The sequence below is a fragment of the Symsagittifera roscoffensis genome, chromosome 1, assembly GCF_963678635.1.
Source record: "Symsagittifera roscoffensis chromosome 1, txSymRosc1.1, whole genome shotgun sequence".
NCBI classification, from domain to species: Eukaryota; Metazoa; Xenacoelomorpha; order Acoela; family Convolutidae; genus Symsagittifera; species Symsagittifera roscoffensis.
In genome coordinates this window covers 78,123,230-78,143,074 of record NC_087062.1, presented here as the reverse complement: position 1 = coordinate 78,143,074, position 19,845 = coordinate 78,123,230, and the positions used below count along the sequence as shown (strand labels likewise).

General features: G+C 35.9%; 2 protein-coding genes across 3 annotated transcripts in view; one reads left to right on the top strand and one right to left on the bottom strand.

Moving 5' to 3' along the window:
* Positions 1-19,845, top strand: part of LOC134849916 (UDP-N-acetylglucosamine transferase subunit ALG13 homolog) — a 342,028-nt gene that overhangs the window by 208,380 nt on the left and 113,803 nt on the right. The window lies entirely within an intron of this gene.
* The window catches only part of LOC134849933 (uncharacterized), a 222,837-nt gene that overhangs the window by 126,818 nt on the left and 76,174 nt on the right, over positions 1-19,845 (bottom strand). The gene's annotated exons all lie outside the window — the stretch shown is intronic.

The window sequence follows — 19,845 nt, the reverse complement described above, 5'->3', positions numbered from 1 at the left end:
AAATCGAAAAGGTTGACTTTGAATCAAGCTCAATTGTCAGAGAGATTGATATACCAACTTAAAATTCTTTCAACCGCAATTGTTTTTAATTGGGGCGATGAAAAAGGTTCTGATTATTTTCGTTTTGTTTTCGTCAACATTTCAATATTTCACGTTTTTTTATGGTCAGACCCCGCTCAAAATTTATGTTAAATTGTTTCCAATTACAAAATTTTCTCTTTTTTTTGTAAATCTGATTTGATTATTTTCTTGCTCTAAAATTCTTTTATTTTTATAAGGTCTTTATAAAGCGTGAGAACAGGAAGGTGTTCACTCATAATGTTGCAGACTCGGTTGATGCGGAAACGTTGCTTGCTTCTGGAAAAGCGCAAATTTTAGCAAAGAAGAGAAAATCAATTTTTCAATTAGGAAATCAAGATGCAACGATGAGGCTAAATGTCAACACGACAACGCCAAAACGAGTGTCTCCGCCAAGTCCCGGGTCGGATCAGCAAATCCTTGATTATGTTAAAAAGCACAGAAACGAACCTGAAAAAATTGTGCAGTATGTTGATAACTTAGCAAAACAATCTCCTCAAACTGAGCTTCATTCTAATGTTAGCAATACTTCAAGTGTAATTACTGTAGAAGACAGTGGTTAAGTATTTAAGACAAGACAGCCTCAGTAGGGACTTTTATTCAATCTCATTTTTTTTTCGTTTTATGTCCCCATCGTCATTTACCCAAGTTCTTGAGGCTGTTTCATTACTAAATGTTAACGTGCGATCACTTAAATCTAATTTTGAAGCCTTTAAAGTAAGTCTTGAACAACTTGCAATAGCCCCATCTGTTATCGCTGTCACTGAAACTTGGCTGAACCCTAATGATTCAGCCGAGTTGTTCAATTTGCAAGGGTACAAGTTTTTCTCGAGCCCTCGGCTGAGCAGAGGAGGTGGAGTAGGTTTATATATACGAACGGAGCTTAATACAAGTCAGTTAGTGGAGGTGTTTGCAGGAGAAGTTTTAAAAATAGAGGTTGTAGCAGGTGATAAAACGGCAACGACTGTAACTGTTTTATATCGTCAACCGTCAATGAGGGTTTAGGATAATGTCCACAAACTAGAAAAGGTCTTAACCGAAGCCAAGTCGAAAAAGAGACATGTGATTATGGGAGACTTTAATATTGATATGATGAAAAAACACAAGGCAAGAGATGATCTTACTGAAATGTTCAGTTCTTTCGGTTATCATTTGTTGTCACCTCTGTTACCGACACGAGTAACTTCAAAAACAAACTCTTGTATCGATCATATTTGAGGAAATATTGGAATTAACAATAGTTGCATACACCGCTGGGGTCCAGCCGATCATTTCATGATTGAAGTTTCTATCTCTATGCCAAAATTGGTTAGTAGATATAAAGAAACATTTAGCTTTAGAAATATGAACGTTTTTGAAAATGATGATACATGGTTAAGGTTTGCTTTCCTCTTACAGTCCAAACTGAAGGAAGCTGATGGTACCTTATCCGATTTGGATAAATCTGCTGAAAATTTCTCTGAAATAATTCTCAGTTGCATTGATAGATTTGCTCCCTCTCAAACTCGTTATGTGCCGAAAAATAACAAGTCCTGGTTGACAAATGAATTGAAAAAAGTAGCAAACAAAAAAGCATTCGCATTCAGGACATATATACAAAACCCTACAGAAGATAACAAGATCAAATATAACTCATTACGAAACAAATCCAATGCCCTGAATCGGAAATCATTCAGAAGTTTCTGGAGATCTAAGCTAAATACAACAGACTCTCATAAGTATCACAAAGCGGTTGCAGCATATCTTGGAAAACATAAAAATGTAACGTTGCCAGATGATATAAATGAAAAAAAAAGCTCAAAATATGAACAATTTTTTTTGTAAATATTGGTCCAAATCTAAGTGATAAAATTGGAGTTGCAGATCCTATTTCATTAGAAAATGTTGATTATTCAATGTTCTTTCCGAGTATAAAGGAAACAGAAATAGAACAAATAATAACAGAATTACCAAATAAACTCAGCTCGGGTTGTGATTGCATCAATACAGCAATAGTCAAATTATGTAAACCAATAATCACGCCATGGCTCACGAACTTTTTCAATACCTGCTACACAAATGGGTGCTATCCGAAATACTTAAAAATTGCTTCATAAGTTTTTCCGATTCATAAAGGTGGATTGCAAGACGAATATGGAAATTATCGACGCATATCTTTGTTATCAACGCTGTCAAAAATCTTTGAGAAGACAATTCATATCAAATTAAGTAGTTATTTGGAAAATTGCTAGTTGCTCAGTACAAATCAATATGGCTTCCGTAGTAAATTAAGAACAGTTAAAGCGGTTCTAGATCTAACAGAAGAGGTTCGTAACCTGAGAGATCAGAAGAAATAAGACGTTATGTTAGTTTTATTAGAGCTGAAAAAAAGCTTTTGACACTGTCAATCATGCGATCTTAATTGATAATTCAGAGCGGTATGGAGTAAGAGGAAAGTCGCTGGAAATTCTAAGAAGTTACTTGTCTAATAGGAAATAGTATGTTGTCCTAAATCAATTTAAAAGCGAATTGAAAGATGTTTTGTGCGGGGTGCCACAGGGTTCAGTCTTAGGACCGTTGCTCTTTTTGATCTATATCAATGACCTTCCCAGAATTGTAAGAAATTGTCGACTTACTTTGTTTGCTGACAATACATCTGTTATTAAAAACAAAAACGCTTCCCTTGATGACTTTCAAGAGGATCTAAATCGAATAGATAATTGGATGAAATTTAATAAATTTACCGTAGAAGGATCGAAGTCTAAGCTACTAATTTTGTCAAAATCCAAAGCTGATGCTATATATTTTGCAGACACTTGTTTACAGCCCGTTGCTAGCTGCAAATACCTAGGCATTGAATTGGATAATAAACTATCCTTCAAAGATCATTTTGAGATTATACGAAAAAAATTAACCCGCTTCTGCGGAGTTGCATACCGGCTTCGTAATGTGATGATCATTTCACAAATGTTCATGTACTACAAAACTTATGTACAACCTTGTGTTCAATATGGAGTTCTTGTTTATGGAGCAGTTTGCAAAAGTGCATTAGATGTTATTCATAAACTACAAAAACGAGTTTTTCGTATAACTTTTTGCAAAAGTTATTGTGACTCGATAACGGAAATAATGGCCAAAAGCAAAATTGCTACTGTATACGAGTTACATGTATATGAAATTCTAAAGAAAATAACTAATGAAGAATTGTCTCAGAAATGTGAAACTATTTTTTGTTCAACGAGGTCATCAGTAAAGGGTGCTCGTATTTTACCATCAATGAAAAGTAAGCTTAAATATAACTCTGTTTCCCATCGTGTTGCCAAATTAATCAATATATTAGCCAATTGGTGTGTAACTATACCTTCCTCCTTTGAAACCCATCATTCAAAAAATGCTTTCTGTCATTCAATCTTAGATTCATATGTAATAGGAAATTGCCATTTGATTGATGAATTATATCGCTAGACTTGAACTAATCCATTCTAACTTCCCTGAGTCCTAGGTTAGACCTGATAATCTCTCGTCGAAGGTACCAGGCAGAAGACTCTAGCTAGGAAGGGAAGTTAGAAAAAAGCGAACAACTGGATTACCAGCTCTTAAGAACTGGGCCCACTTGCTCGCTAATTAAATTAACAGTCATTATTTTGCATCCGCCCGCTGTCAGTTGTATACCCTTGTAAGTATAAGCTTGCATCATATCTCTGGTTCTCATGTTAAAGAATAAAGATCTTAAATTAAAAAAAAAAAGAGTGATTGCACGATTTAAGTCTCGTTTTTGTTTTTTTTTCGCGTTAAATTTGCCTCTTTGACCTAAATTAATTATTGAACCTTTTGATCTGATGTCATATGATGTGATTCCTTTACGGGGCAACCTTTAACAAGCCTCTCGTTGGCTTTCTGGTTGTCCTATCATGAGTTATCTTTGAATTTGTGCATATTGTGTTATGATAATTTGATTACTCATGATGAATATTTAAATAAATAAATAAATAAATAAATAAGGTAGTCGAAATGATAATTTTCACATTAAAAGTTGCCCAGTAATTGTGATGCGAAAAATTGTTTTCGACTGCAAAATGTGCTTACATGAAACCTCTGCTGTAGAAATCTTAAAGTGTTTTTTTTTCGCGACAATTAAAGTATTATATAAACGCGTTATTAAATCAATATTAAATCATGATTTATATTTTTCAAACGTTTTTTTTTGTGATTCTTTATAAAATTTCCCAAAAACGTATCCAATTTTTGAGACAATTACAGTTAAATATATAGTTTATTAATTTATAGATCAAAAAATAAATGCATTAGTATGGCTGTTTAATTCAACTTAAGATATAATTAACAAGCTTTATTTTGTACCAAGCTCATCTTTTTTTTTTAGAAAAGCATCATCTGAAAAGCTCGGAATTTCTCGTGTTTAAAATTATTTTGTCAATGTGACTGCGGTCTGAATATTTTCACTTATCGCACAACAACCGACCAATATTGTTGGTTTGACACTCTTAAAACTGGGGAAAAATTATGCCAATACACTCATAATGCGTCCAGTGTGGTATCATATGAGAACGCTTTCGTTTGTGATTAGCATTGAAAGTTAATCTAAATTTTCAGAAGTTTAGAGAAAAACTGGGTCAGAAGGTATATTTTCTACTAGAATAATTCAGATGGGAGAGTTGATAAGTGCCTAAGCGCGGAAACTCAATTTAGGGCAATTTCAAGTCTATTTTAGCTCATTTACTACCTCCCTCTGGCACTAATAACTAATTCTAACACAACATCATTACCCAAGAAACAATCGAAAAATTAGCAAAAAGCAAGTTATTTGAATTTTTTAAAAATTTTTTGCTCATTTAATTAATTTAGATTAGCGGGTTTTTTGCAAACACTGGGTGATTTAGTTCGCAAAATCTAATTACAATGAAACTTGATATACATGTAGGTTAAAATACAATCTCAAGTCAAGCACATTCGCATTCGCCCATCATTTACCATCAGAGCAAAACATGGGTGAAACACATTGTAAAAAAGTTCAGTATGTCTGGCAATCGAAAAAAAAAATCGATAAAACCCAAAAACACAGAAATCGAAAAATAAACAGTAAAAAACAAAAAAAATTGAAAAAAAAAATCGAGCATAAACTGGCAAAAATTGAGAATCTCAAGTTTTCATCTCTGTGATTTATAGGTGATGTGGGACACCACGACTGATTTGGGGTGTGATTTTGCCACGTGTCACGGAGACACAGTTGTGGTAGCGTGTGCATATGGTCCTGGAGGACTAACAATTGACCACCCTGTATTCAACCAAAACGCATTCTGCGAACTGAACAAGTTCGAAGATATTGCCAAATACGGAGGTCCATTAACCACCTGTAGTAATGTCACCATCACCTGTGCATGATAATGAAGTTCGCTCTGATTTCATTCATTTGTAGATTGTGCTAGTGCAAACATCTGAATTATGTAATAATTATGCAATCACATAATTCAATTATTGGAACATTGGGAAAGCATGCATGAGTTCTGAAACTTGATAACAAATCAGATTTAATGGTTTCCGTGCTATGAACACATTTGTGGGACGATCATTAGCAACTTTTAGAAAATTTGCCGGATATTTGCCCTAGTGGTTATAAGATTTTTGCAGGATTCAGCTGGTAAATGGGATTATCGGGAATGGTATTGATTGTTTAATATATAAAGTCCTTATGTGAAAACATGAAAAAAAATCAACTATACCATGAGAAGAAGTTAATAAAACAAATTTTCACAATATTATCATTTTTTAAATTTTCCGTCAGAAGTGAGGAATACCTCGAATGTCAATCTTGAGCGCTAAGCTGCTTCTAAAATATATCAATTCACTTATTAAAACAAGATTGCTCGTATCAGGGCGAGGCCCTGAATGTTCCGACTGCCTTTTAAGGTCTATGGAGCAGTAAAAACACGAAAAAGTTTAATGTAGAAAAAAATATATGTTTTTTCTTTAATTTGAAAAATATATGTTTTTGAAACAAAATAAATATTTTTTCGAAAATCACCCCCCACACGCCATCTAAAGTACAAAAAAATGGATTTCGCTCCTTGTAACAAATCAATTAAGGCGAATAAGCTTCCTTCAACCAATTTGGAACGACTTCTAAGACGGATTAAATCTCGATTACGCGTTAATAGCGCGAAATATATCGCGCGTTTATTTTCCAATTTGGCCAAAATTACTATCTTTAAACTCCCATAACTGTACGAAAAATGATCACAGGTAAAATATCTTTTCAACTTGAAGCTCAAGGCAACAATACGTTTTAAATGATATAAAAAAAATCCGTCAAAAATGGCTAGTTAAAAATTCGAAATTTGTCTGAAGAAAAAAACCCACCCCGAGCACAAATATTCCGTTACTTTCGTTACGAAAGTCGAAACAACAAGGATAGCGAGTTTTTCAACAGAGGTAGGACTGTACAAAACTTAGAGTCGGTTTTCAGAATCGGGGAATTTGAACCAGAATCTAAGTATAGGCTGAATGGCATAGAACCAGCAACTTTATAAACAAAAACGATCCATATTTTAGAATGGCGGAGGGTAAAATTAACATGAGATAGATTGTCATGGAACCGATTTCGAATAGATTGTCTCAAATCAATTTGGAATTTTTTCTAAGCCGAGTTTATTCACCGCTCACACCCGCACTGGAGTTCCATGGATAAAAATCGATTATATTTTTTTATTTTATAGTCAGTATCTATAAAATTACAAAAAAAATCTATTAGAATCATTCAAAAATGGACTATAATCCTAGTTTTCTTAAACCAATATAATTTATTATAACCGATTGCAATGAATAGGGATAAACATAGGGGAGTGGGGCAAGGTATTTGGACAAATGCGGATGGGGGCAAATTGAGGGAGGGAGTTTAATTTGTTAATTTGAATAGGTTTAGATTGCGAGTAGGCCGTATGTAATGATTTTGCAAAAAATGTAATAATTATAATCCGTTATATTCAATTGTAATGGATTTTAAATGGATTATAATCCAACATAATGGATTTTAATGGATTGCATTTATACAAAAATAATCGATTACAATGACAATATAATCGATCTCGTGGTCTAATTTTGCAACAATAATGGATTATAATGACAACATTTAAGACAACAATTTTCCATTATAACCGATTATAATCATTATAAATGTTCCATTTTATTAGTCATGGAACTCCGGTGCGGGCACGTTCGTTCATAGAGTGAAATATATTGCGCGTTCTTGTCCTAAATTAGACCATTGACATTTTTTAAACCGCCATAACTTTACACAAAAAGATCAACCGTTATAAATCTTTTTTTTTTAAATGAGCTCAGGTCGTCAAAACGTTTTAGATGGTTTAAAAACTCCTTTCAAAAGTGTCTAATTAAATAGTCGAAGAAGTAAAGTCATGACTGAAATCTTTGATAACCCGAACATTTTCAATTCACGATCAAGCACCCAAAAAATTCAACATTTCATCAATAAGCTTCAAAAAAGCTCGAAAAATAGACTATCTAAATTTGATCCCTCTGTCTATAATTAACGCTCTTTTTGCAATTTTTAGCACACCGCTAATGCATTGAAACGATAGAGTATTTTTTTTGATACATAGACATGACGAAGTGGGACAGAGTTATGACATATGGAGTTTTTATCAATCGCTTTTTTCACTACCTCAAAAAAGGCCCGAAGGGGATCGAATAGGCTGTCCTATTAAAAAATTTTAGTCGTGGTTGGAACCTAAGAAAAAATACAAAAATCATTGTTGTATGGAGACCAATATGGTTGCATTTTTCCTCTTTTCAGACCCACTTTGGGACAAACAATTTGATAGATAACACTGAAATTAATAACACTAAGTCTAGTTGTATAAAATTTTTTCTTTGTTATTTTAGATATAATTACACTGATTCCACCAAGTTTTACCTAAATTATTTGTCATTAAATTAGAAAAAGGTTAAAATTTTCTAATTGTTGATATTTTTATGCTACTTGCTCAACAACTGGTAAAAACAAATCAAGACGCACAGTCGATACATATCAAAAATTAGTCGAAAGCAGGCAAAATATAGAGTCAGCGCCTCAACTTGGGTTAATTCTCGAGTTGGGATTATCATTTTGGACAAACTGTATTTAATGCATCCTGTGTATGCCTTACTTTCGTTTGATTTTTTTTTCAAATCGAATTAACAACAACACAATTTTTGCAACAACAAGATTTCGCTGTCAAATATTTGCTTAAAATTTTTAGTGGCATTATTGTTGTTTACCCACACGTTGTGACCGGAAAACTTGAGGGTAAAATGCGAATAGTAAATTAAAAAGAGTATATAAAAAAGAATAGAAAAACGTGTTTAAGTTTAGGCCTTCCAGAGCTGAATGTATTTTTAAATAACCTATCTCGTGAGAGTTTAACGACTTGATTTTAATACTCTAGGTTTTTGCAACTGACTTTACGGCAAGCATGTGTGACTAACATTCGGTCAAATTTAAATGGAATGAAAATAAAGCACGTATAAGCAGTGAGTTTGATAAGTATTGTTAAAGATTCTTTATTTCTAGAGTTTACTTCCCTGATTTCGAGGTTCTGATTTTCTTAAACGGATTAACCTGATCTTCCGTCCGTGGTAACGGCGAGGAACATCCTGGTCTGCTTATCGGAACGAGCGGAATAGGACGTTACTGCTCAGTTTGGTCTCTGTTCGGTGCGGCGGCCGCGTGCTTCTCTGCTGATTTTACGCTTTTGACAGAGTGTTGGAGTGGATCGCCAAAGAATCTAGTTGGTTTCTTTGATCGTCCTGATGACCTTGTCGACTCACTCTTGGCCTGGTCGCTGTTAATGTAACCTGTTGTGGGATCATCCCGATCGAGGACCGAATTTGAGGTAGTTTGTGTTCCCTCTGAGAATGTGGTAGTGGGAGATGCTGATGGGCCTGCCTCTAAGCCGCCTGTACGCTCGTATGAAGTGGAGTTGGAATGACGTTCTGAGACAATGCTGTCTGATTTTTATGTAGCGGCCGTGGGGTAGAAGATCCCATAGCCTCTATTATCTCGAGAGGTGGTCTAGCCGTGGCTGAGTCTTCACTTGATGACTCCGCAGTGAGGTCCACTACCGTGCCTCAACCGGGTTCGCTTGTCTGTCTCGAGACCGGGGATGTGGACTGTTGGTTGGCTGGTCGTGGGGAAATTCGTCTCTGAATCTTCGCGCCTGTTGTCCCTGGTGCCGCTGAAAACTCACGAACATTAAAGGTTGGCCTGAGACTATTATGAGTTTTCCGAAATACTTTTCACTTGTCAGTAATGTAAGTGTTATCCGTAATTCGAACAACCTTGATCTTAGTTAATTTGAACAGCAAATTTTAGGAACAGTTTGACTCCAAGCGGAACTTCTAAAATTAGTTTTTCTAATTTACGTGATTTTGAAAGTCTTTTCGGCTTTAAAGACGCTGCTACGTTCAGGCTTTGGGCGCGTGATAAAGCGGGGATTGAAAAATCCACCACGTGGTCATAGAATTGGAGTGTTCCTTTCGTGATCCCTGACTTCAGCGAGTCCGCAAGATCACTGTGTCTGGAGGCTAGTTCACGGAGAAGTTCTCGTCCCTGTTGAGGTTGGACGTTTCGCTTAAGTTGACTCCAGGTGTTGGCCGCTTTAGCCAATCCTTCTAGGACCTCTTAGGGTTGATTGTCTGCAATTTGATTTCCCTCGCCAAATAGTGGATTGAAGCGGCATGGAATGTCCGGATTAATGATGGTTCCCCATGGCACCACTTTTACCCTGTCTCTTCTGTAAACTTGGCTTGTCTGTTGTTCAGGGGCTAGCAGATTCCTCTGTAATCTTTGAGCTGAAAAACAAGAATGTACAACATTATCGCGCGCTAAGGAAAGTTTTATATTAGGCTTTCGCCCATTATGGTGTTCAAACGGGGATTTTTTCAGTGTGGCTTGATTTGTTTCGAATTGTGGCTTGATATAATCAATGATTTGTTGTAGCGTAGATACTAAATTTCAAAATTTGGGTCCGTTTTTTGGTCCCCAGCTTTCGTTTGATGATTTGAATCGAACTCTCCACCAGACGAAAACATCTATGGTCTCCGACCGGTGTGAGTATATGTTCCATACCTCTAATTTCGGAGAACTCATCCCTTGAAGCGCTCTTAAATCCGGTGCCGTGATCGGCTTTAATCTGTTCCGGTATGCCATGATTGCGAATATAAGATTGCACTTGTTGTTTTAGTTAGCATAACCGAAGGGTTTTTTGAAAGTCAATCAATCGCAACTAGGATAGGTATATTTCCTTTTTTATCGCCATTGAGCGGGCCCACAAAATCGAGTTGAGTTTTTGGTTAGGGGCTGAAAGCGGCGGTAGCGTTTTATAAGAAGTAATGTTTTTGAGTTTTTGATGTTATTATTGAACAAATTGCACTCTGACCACTTTTCGCAAATTTTCACTATTTGACGGTTCAAAAAGGGCCACGTATTCCGGCTCGTAAAACGTATTCCGGCTCGTCCATTATAGCTGCTTGTCCCGGATGTGACCTATGAAGTCAGGCAAGGACTGCGCTTCTGAGCTGTTCTTGTATCGCGAGCTTGTTATCGATTATGACGCAGTTGTTGACTACTGCTGCCTTCGGTCAGAATTGGGGCATATATGCCCCCAGCTTGTTGAATGACTGTGTGTCTCTGTTGATGATAGCCTTTCGCCTCGGGCCCAGGAACTGATCTTCCCCAGCTAGTTTTGAGAGTAAATCCACATTAAACAGGGAGGCCAACTACTTTCAGCTTGTGCCGGTCGACGAGAGGCTTGTGTCCGTTGATTGCGTGGATCCCCATCTGGACCACGGTCTGCTGTTGGGTTTTCTTAGCTAGACGCTGTCTGCGGTATTTGTCTAGAAGTTGTGCTGGAATGTCTCAAGCGTTTGGTTTTCTTGCCGATTCTACTAGGTCGGTTGTTGTTCCTAACATTGAGGGCACGTATCTTTGGTGGCTCGGTGCACGAAAGTTTGGGGAGGACGTACCGATGTTTTCCCCAAAGTGTAAGAGATTCGCACAAGAGGTTAGCTACGTCTACTGTACTGATTGAAGAGTTTGAAGTATTCAGTTGAGAGGTATTCATAATCGAACTTGAGTGTGAAATATAAGGTCAGAGGCAATGACTTTTTCTACGATCATCAGGTTCACTGTATCCCATTTGCATAATGGGCTGTGGTTGGTTAGACAAATTGGAGCAGGGGTGTTCGAGCATGGAAACTGACCATCGATTGCTGTCCTCTGATTGATTGAACGTAGTATTCAGTGATTGGTCAATCTCTTTCGTAAGGAGGCGACCGGTTTTGGCTGAAATGTTACTAAGCGCTCTGATTGATTGGATTTTGGTTAGATTGGAAATTTTACATACCGGTACAACTTCTGTTCGCCCCGAAATGCGAAGTGAGTCCAAAGCGTTTTTGAATGCCATTATTGATTTAATTACGAATAACACATCATACTACGAATGTTGATTGGCTTCGAATATCGGATGTCTGGGCATCTAGTTGACAAAACCGAGTGATGATCTCGGCACGGCTTTTTTCTCAAAGTCAAACCGCCCACCTAGAAATTTATGATTGGTATGATTCTTTACCGTAAGTTTCATTAAATGCCGAAATGGTAGCTTTATGATCGGTGAGGATGACAAATCGTTTTCGGAGTAAATATGTGCGTAAGTATTTGCAAGCCTAAACGATAGCTAGTAGTTCTAATTCGTTGGTGCTTTATTTGTTTTTTGCTGAATTAAGGATCCTTGAAGCAATGGCTATCGGAGCCCAAATATTTGGTTCTACTTATTGCTCTAAACAGGCCCCAATCCACTATGGCATGCTTCACACTTGACTTAGCGGCCTTTGAAGCATCGTAATGATATAGATTGGTTATGTTGGCTATGAGATCTGGGATGTTCATAAATGCTACATTTGCTCTTCCCCACAAAAAGATTTCTCATTACTTGCTTTTAACGATGGGAGAAAAGACACTGTATATTTATGAAGATCCAGTAAAAAGCGTTGTAGATGGCTTAGAGTACCTTTAAAGGACCTCAGTTGTTTGAGCGTTTTCGGTGGTTTAAGAAATTTAGTAGATTCTATTTTTGGGAATTTTGGGGCGTACCTGGTTTCAACTAATTCGTACCCAAGCCAAAAAAGGTTGTTAACTGAGAACTCACATTGACTTAATTTCAAGGCCCATCCGTCTTGGTCCAATAATTTCTTAACTCTTATAACAAGCATGTTGTGGTCCTCAACGTCTCCCTTCGAAACCACCAGGATATCATCGAGGTAATATATGACTCCTTCCAGCCCTTGAAGTGTGCAATTCGTCGCCTCTTGAAATTTTGTCGGTATGTCTGTAAGGCTAAAGAATCCAATTTGGAATCGGTACGTGCTTGTCGCTTCTCCGCAAAAAATGCTGAAATTACAAGGACAACCAGTTAGATCAGATAAAGGTAATAAGCTAAATGCAAGTTTTATGTGAAGAGAGGTAAGCCATGTGTGTTCCTAATGATTATTTGGGCCGCTGAATAAATTCGCTCATGCATGTTGGGCATTTGGTGTTTGTTCTTCCAAATTTGAGCTTTCATGGGTTTCGCGTTAAGTGCCAGTTTAACCAATTCGTCTTTCTTTGCAGTTAGAAACATTGGTGCATTAAAGTGCGCCGTCGTACAATTATCCAATCTCTCGATGTATATATCTCTGATTAATGCCTTTATTTCAGTCGCGACCCGGTCTTGTATATGAATACGTACTTTTGAACCTTTGACATGGCGGGGGATAAGTGGGTCTTTAAAATTAGTGAAAGTTTTATGATTTTTGGACCTTACCAGTCCACTAAACACTTTAGGGTACCGTTTTACAAAAGAATCTCTCCAGAACTGGGAAGTAGGGTCTATCTCCTCCACAAACTCTATAGCGCTCATTTCAAGCGGTTTGCCTTGAATTGTATCTATCCCCAAATTTTCGTGTAGATTTAGACCCAACAGGTTTTGCGTCCTATTCTAGAACACAAGAAACCTATTCCGTCAATCTTCCATCGGTGCGACGCAATTGGGATTTCCCGGAAACCGAACAATTTGATCTTTTTATAATCAAAATTTGTGGCCCCCACCGGGTGTCTTGAGACATCCTTAAGTCTTACGTCTGGTAAATTCATCATCAAAATGTCTGCTGTTCTTTTGTTCAGAAATGAGATTGGGCTATCAGTATCTACAATTGCATAAGAGAAACTATTTCCGGACCGCAGTTGAATACTGAGGCTTTTGGGTTTGCCTCCCTCCGCTCGTAGAAGTTCAACACTGTAAATTTGCACCACATCAATCGCCATAACACCGTATTCCTGTTTCCTATCCCCGTCAACATCTATGGAGTCACATTCTTGATCCGGTTGTAGGTCTTCCTGCTGAATCCTGTTCACTCTCCGTTTCTGGGTGTTGCACACCTTAGGAAATTGTCCCTTTTTCTTGCAAGCGCTACACGTGGCCTCTCTGGCCTGGCACGGTTTGCGATGATCGGTTGTGAATGGATTACCACAAAAATAGCAAGGTTTTGACTGGTTTGGACGTTGGGTGGTCCAATTATTACACTCCCCTTGCCCCTGATAACATTGACCACGGTGCTTTAATACCGAAATTGTGAGTTCTTGCTTAACCCGTATAGAAAGAGTAGCATACAATGACGAGTGATTGTGCGGGAGCAACTTTTGGAATTGTTGCGACATTTTTGCACCCTTTTCACTCTCTAACGCAAGCTGAATGGTGTCTGGGAGGCTTGCTTTCGCCTTGATCAATTGTTGATCAACTGATGCAAAGGTCTTTAAGCGTGACTTTTTCCTGGTCTATTGGCCAATTACACGGAGCTGTTTGTGCGCCGAGACAAGCGTAAAAAGATGAAAACGAATCATTATCATTCATGAAAATTGTGTTGTTCAGTTTGATCCGCTCAATCGTGTGATGCCGTTCGGTTTTGAAGAGGTCCTCGCAACTCTTATGAAACTCAATATACGAACACGCGTTAAGATCCAAGTGTGAATACAAACCTATTATCCTCCTTCTCCCAATGAAAAGAAGTGTCGAGACTTCAACCGTGCCTCTGCCTCATGATAGCACCACGCGTGTCCTATCCGAGGGCTGTTGTGTCTCCTCTCCGCATTGTATTTGTCAATTCACCGGTTTGCGTCCGCGTTTCTAAGAAGTCTATTGGCGGCTTCGGATAAAAGGAGAGTCTCCCAGATAAAAGGACGGTTAACCGATGATTTTGCCCAAAAGGGAGGGATTCTAAGTAGGTCAGTCCTGTTGTGACCGGAAAACTTGAGGGTAAAATGTGAATAGTAAATTAATAAGTGTATATACATAAATAGAGTAGATTAACGTATTTAAGTTTAAGAGTTCCAGAAATGATTCTATTTTGAATTATATATCTCCTTAGAATTTAAAGACTTGATTTTAACACTCTAGGTTCTGCAACTGACTTTACAGCAAGCATGTGTGACCAACATTCGGGCTGGTGAAAAGTCTTCTTGAAGATCTTACGCAAAACTGGCTACAAAGATATAAATATAAAACAAAAAACAGATACATAGTTAAACTAGAGTGAGGTACCGAATGTCATTTCTTGACACTATGCATTTTGTAAATTTTGAGCGGATTCCGGTACAAGGACGCTCCCTTTGTTTTTCTTTTGTTTTTTCTTTTTCTTTGATCGTTCCGAAGTAATTTCATTTTGCTTAAGGACTTGTCTCTGGTTTCCAGGAACATACAGACACAAAAATGTGCGCCTATCCAATGCACAGTTTAGCCTCGTAACGACGGCACTCAAAAGCCAGTTGTACTATCTTTATGCTTTTCATTTTGATGCAAACTTTTATGCTCGCTTCTATGACTACCCGCACTGGAGCTTCGTGGATAAAAATTGGTTTTATAATCTTTTCATAGTCTGTATCCATAAAGTTACAAGAATAATAGATTATAATCCTAATATTTTTTCATATCAATAAAATCCATTATAATAAATTATGATCGATTATAATCCTTTAACAATGGACTATAAACATAATATTTTTAATATCAATATAATCCATTATAATTGATTAACATGGATTTTTTGAGAGGTTATTGATGAATTTTGCAAACTTTGCAAGTGATCTCACTTCCTGTTTAGTGCAGTTGCTACGGATTACGTTTCATAAAATTAAGTTTTTCACTTATTTTTTTTTATACATTAAAGTTTTCCGACTTTTTCAATTTGACAGTTTAACATTTTATTTAACCGTCTTTTTTTACCATCGCTATAGTAAAAATTAACATTTGCTCACTAATCCCCACCGCATACTGCGCCTCCCTCGCCTACTGCCCCGCCCCCGCCCACTACCCCTCTCCCCTAACTTGAATAAGGGGGGGTAGTTAATGGTTGAAGGCGGGGGGTGTAAACGGGATACCTCCCCCCTACTTGGCTGTACGTTTAACCCCAGAGTGGCAGGGGGTTGGGAGTGGGGAGGGGGAGGGTGAAAATTTTTGTTTGTGTTCTAAGTGTGTAGAACGTTTCCAAATGTTTCAGGATTTTAATGAGCTGTAAGCAATTTTCTGCAGAAAAAAAATCGATTTTCATGGGTTTTTGGGGCCTAAGAAATGGATTATATTGTCAAAATAATCGATTATAATGGATTTTTAATTATTGAAAATAATCGATTATTGTCCCCTAAAAATCTATTTTCATGGTTAGATGAGTCATGAAAATCAATTAAATGGGTTGTTTTTGCATAATCCATTATAAACGATTATTTCCCATGAAACTAGTGCGGGTGTTAAAGCATGGACTTGTAATTATATACATTGTTCAAAACTCTTTTCGGCCTAAGCGTAACCTATGTTTTTCTTATCAACCGTATCGCAGCTGATAGTTTTACAGAGCAATGGTCTCGATGATTTGAGATAAAATTTGGCATGGACTCAAAATATATTGAGAAAATTCTAATTCATTTATAGAGAAAAATAGCGACCAGATTTTTAAATCAGCATGAAAAGAAATTCTAACAGTTTGTTAGCACCACTTATTGCTGTTTTCATTATAAGTTTTTCTAATATCTGGCTTCTCGTCTAAATTTCTTGTCGCTTATATCTGAACCTCATGCTGACAATAACATTTGCGTCAGTTCAGTTTTTGGAAATTGACGAAGTGCATTTGAAATGATTTTTTTCAAGATCTCAATCATACTCGGATCTAGTTTGTTGTCCATATTTTCCCTCGAAGTTATTGCAATCAAATTTAAGGACTACTGGTCATCTATTTATTGCGGAAAAAAGCACCCAAGGGATATTAATTTTGTGTTCAATTTTCAGATATTAAGCTTGATTTTCCGCTTCCATGGAAAATGATGGTCAAAATGTAGGAAAACTTGGCGATTCTCACCCCTATAAAAAATTGCGGAATGATGGGATCTGAACTCTTTGTGTTTTCTAATCAAGAGTTTTTTTTAATGTTCTGCCAAGTTTCTAAATGTCTTTTTTTAAACTACGAGACAGGAAATTATTTTAAGCAAATCTCAATAACTGAGCTGTTAAAAAATGGGTGATTGATTCTATCTGTTGGAGAAAGTGAAATTGACGTTAGGGGCTCCAAAAATGTATGCTTTATCGACAGACAACTTTATCGACAGACAACCCTCAATCAATAACCTCATACCGTATAGCTCAATAGAAGTATTCGAGGTTTTGATTGATACAAACAAATTAAAGTCAACAAGAGAAGTCACGCACAAATTTAAATTGGATTACCCACATCCAGTTTCAAGAGTTAATAATCGATTATATTACGAATTTAGTACCAGTCTTACTAAAACTGAGAAAAAAAGTCAGTTTTGATCAATTAATAGTCGATTATAATATTTATTTTTGAAGTCAAACTATAATCAATTATAATACATTTTAATCGATTTTAATTGATTATTTATCCATCTGTTTTCTAATGCAATTATAATCAATTATAATCGATTATAAAACATTATTTTTCTCCCAATTTTTAATTCAAGAGCTTTGCACAAAAATCAAATATAACCGATTGTAACCGATTATAATCCCTTCTGTTTGCACATTTTATCAACGAGATTGCATCTAAATTGCCTATAGTTTATGCTTTTTGTAGACGTTGGCTCCTGTGAAAAATGAGAAAATTGTTTCTAAAGGTTTCAAATCAAATCAATTTTTTGACGTTATTTTTTTTTCCATTAGAGTTGTTTCATGGTGCACTTTTTAAGGTTTTTCACCATCAAAACATTAGCAAATTGTTTTAGTTTAATGATTGATTCGAAAGATTTAAATATCATATCACCTACGAAAAAGGTACAAAAAGAACTCTATGAAACTTTTTTTGGGGTAAATTTTGTGTTCAGGTTTACCAAATTGTGCCAAGATATCTTGCTTTTGGAGATTTTGTTCTTGACTAAAAATTAATAAGCAATAAAATATAACTGAAATATTGTTTTGGTGTGACAAATTTTTGAGAAAAAAGAGATGGTAATTGAAGATAATCAATTATATTTAATTTTAACGGTTTTTTGTCTGCACTAAAGTTAATTATAATCGACTGTAAGAGATTATAATCTCTGGGAAAACATCACAATTGTAGTCGATTATAAATCTTTTAAAAACCTAATTTTGGTCATTATAATCAGTTTTAATTGTCATAAAGTCATCATAACAATTCCGTTATAATAGACTACTTACGCCTAAACGTGGATGCGGGTAATCACATCAGTGTGAAGCCCTAAGTGCTGCGACTGCTTTGAATATCTTTGGATAAATTTGTTTTTCAAACATGTATCAAGAATTTTTCGAAAAACAATTTGAAATAATTATCATTTGAAAATCACAACATGAGGCATTACAAGTGTCGAGCCTTTCTGAAGATAGAGCAAAGCTGGTCTAAACATATATGTCATTTGAAACATAAAGCAAATATTTTTATCAGCTGAAAGAAGATTGGTTAACCTTCCAAAAAATATCACTTTTTTGTTGGCACCTTGTTTTTTCATTTAATCGCCTTAGCGAATAAAGCCTAAAATTCAAAAACAAATGGTTTTTCAACTGAGTTTTTCAAATGGTTTATGGAACTGATGGCGTGCAGTGGAGTTTTCTAGTAAATTATTACTACTTCAAAACAAAATAAAGGTGATTCAAATATTCGGCCCCTAATATAATTCTCATCCTGATTCTTGATTCTCATCCAGAAGGTATAGTTCGAAAAATTCCAATCAATCATGACAAAAGATATTGAGAAAATTTTAGCTACTCAGATCAAATACCAAATGATTTCTATCAGCTGGCTGAGAAATCATCGATTAACTTTCCGCAGTGGCATGCTCAGAAACTTTTCTAGGGGAAGGAGGGAGCGGTTTTTCGAAAAACTTTTGTAAATTTTGAGGACCTTTTTTTAGGTCGATCAGTTTCATTTTCCGAGTTCTCCGAAAACACTATAAAAACTTTATTTTGTTAGATTTTTTTAGGCTTTTTTGGAAAATTTTGATCGAAAAAAATCGCTTTTGTTTCGGCGCGCGCTCGCCCCTAAAATTTTTTTTAGCGTCAATGGCGCCTTCAAAAAATATTTAATATTGGATATCGTAAAGTTCTACCAAAGGGGGAATCCAGCGAGAAGTTTTTGAACATGTTAAAATTTTGTCGAAACGACCACAAAAACGAAAGGTTAAAAGCAGAAGCAAGAATTCAATAATACGCAGTTTGGCTTCGTAATATTTTAATAAACATTTTTTCATCGGAATTTAAATTTTCTTAATACTCTTGGGAACAATTAATAGGGTATTTAAACTTAGTAACGTCGTTTTGTTAAGAAGTTAGTTTTTTTTGTTCATTTTTTAATTGTTTTTGTTTCTTTTCATGGTTTTCTTGTTTTTGGTAAGAATTAGGTTTTTGTCTCTGAACTCCATTCTCATATTTTAAATCCAGAAATAGTTTAGTTAGATTTGAAAAAATTTAAAAATTACTGCTTTGTTCATATAGGAATGTATACAAATTAACGAGATATTTCCGTTCTTTAAATAATAGTGCACTTCATTGAATCATTTTCAAGCGCTTTATCAGCCAAGGTAAGCTTAATCAAATTGATGGATCTTTTTACTTATTCTGTTCAAAAATCAATATTTCAAGATCTTGAATTAAAATTATTTCCCCTCAATCTGATTGGCTAAGATCAGCCAACCAGATTTCAGCACCTTTCCAAAATGTTCTGTTCACATTTTTAAGTCAAAATGTAAATATACCGAAGAATATTTGGTAAAACATTCAAAATTATTTCAAATCGTTTCTGAGTTTTACCCAGATTAGGAAAAACACAGAAAACAGCTCCAGTGCAAAAGTGACCAATTTCGTTTCTGCTCAAAATTCGGCCTCATTAGAAGTCCGCTTACGAGTAATTTGATCGGTTTGTATTAACCAAATTAACAAGTGCTATCAGCATGTTGTTCTCAGCATTTATACATTGAATATTACAAAATAGCTTTCGGGCGGAACAAGTAAAAAGACCCGAACTAATGACACGGTTAAACATACGTTTAACCATGTCATTAAGAGTTTCCTACTCAACCAACAAATTCGTCACGAGGCGCTAAAAACTTCTTTTGTTCAGACAAGTTTGCCATCTTGTGTTTCGATTTGATTACTTTTTGACATAAGTCGATTGACCAATAAAAAATCAATAAACCTGTTCCAATTATAATTTTTATTAAAAAATCAG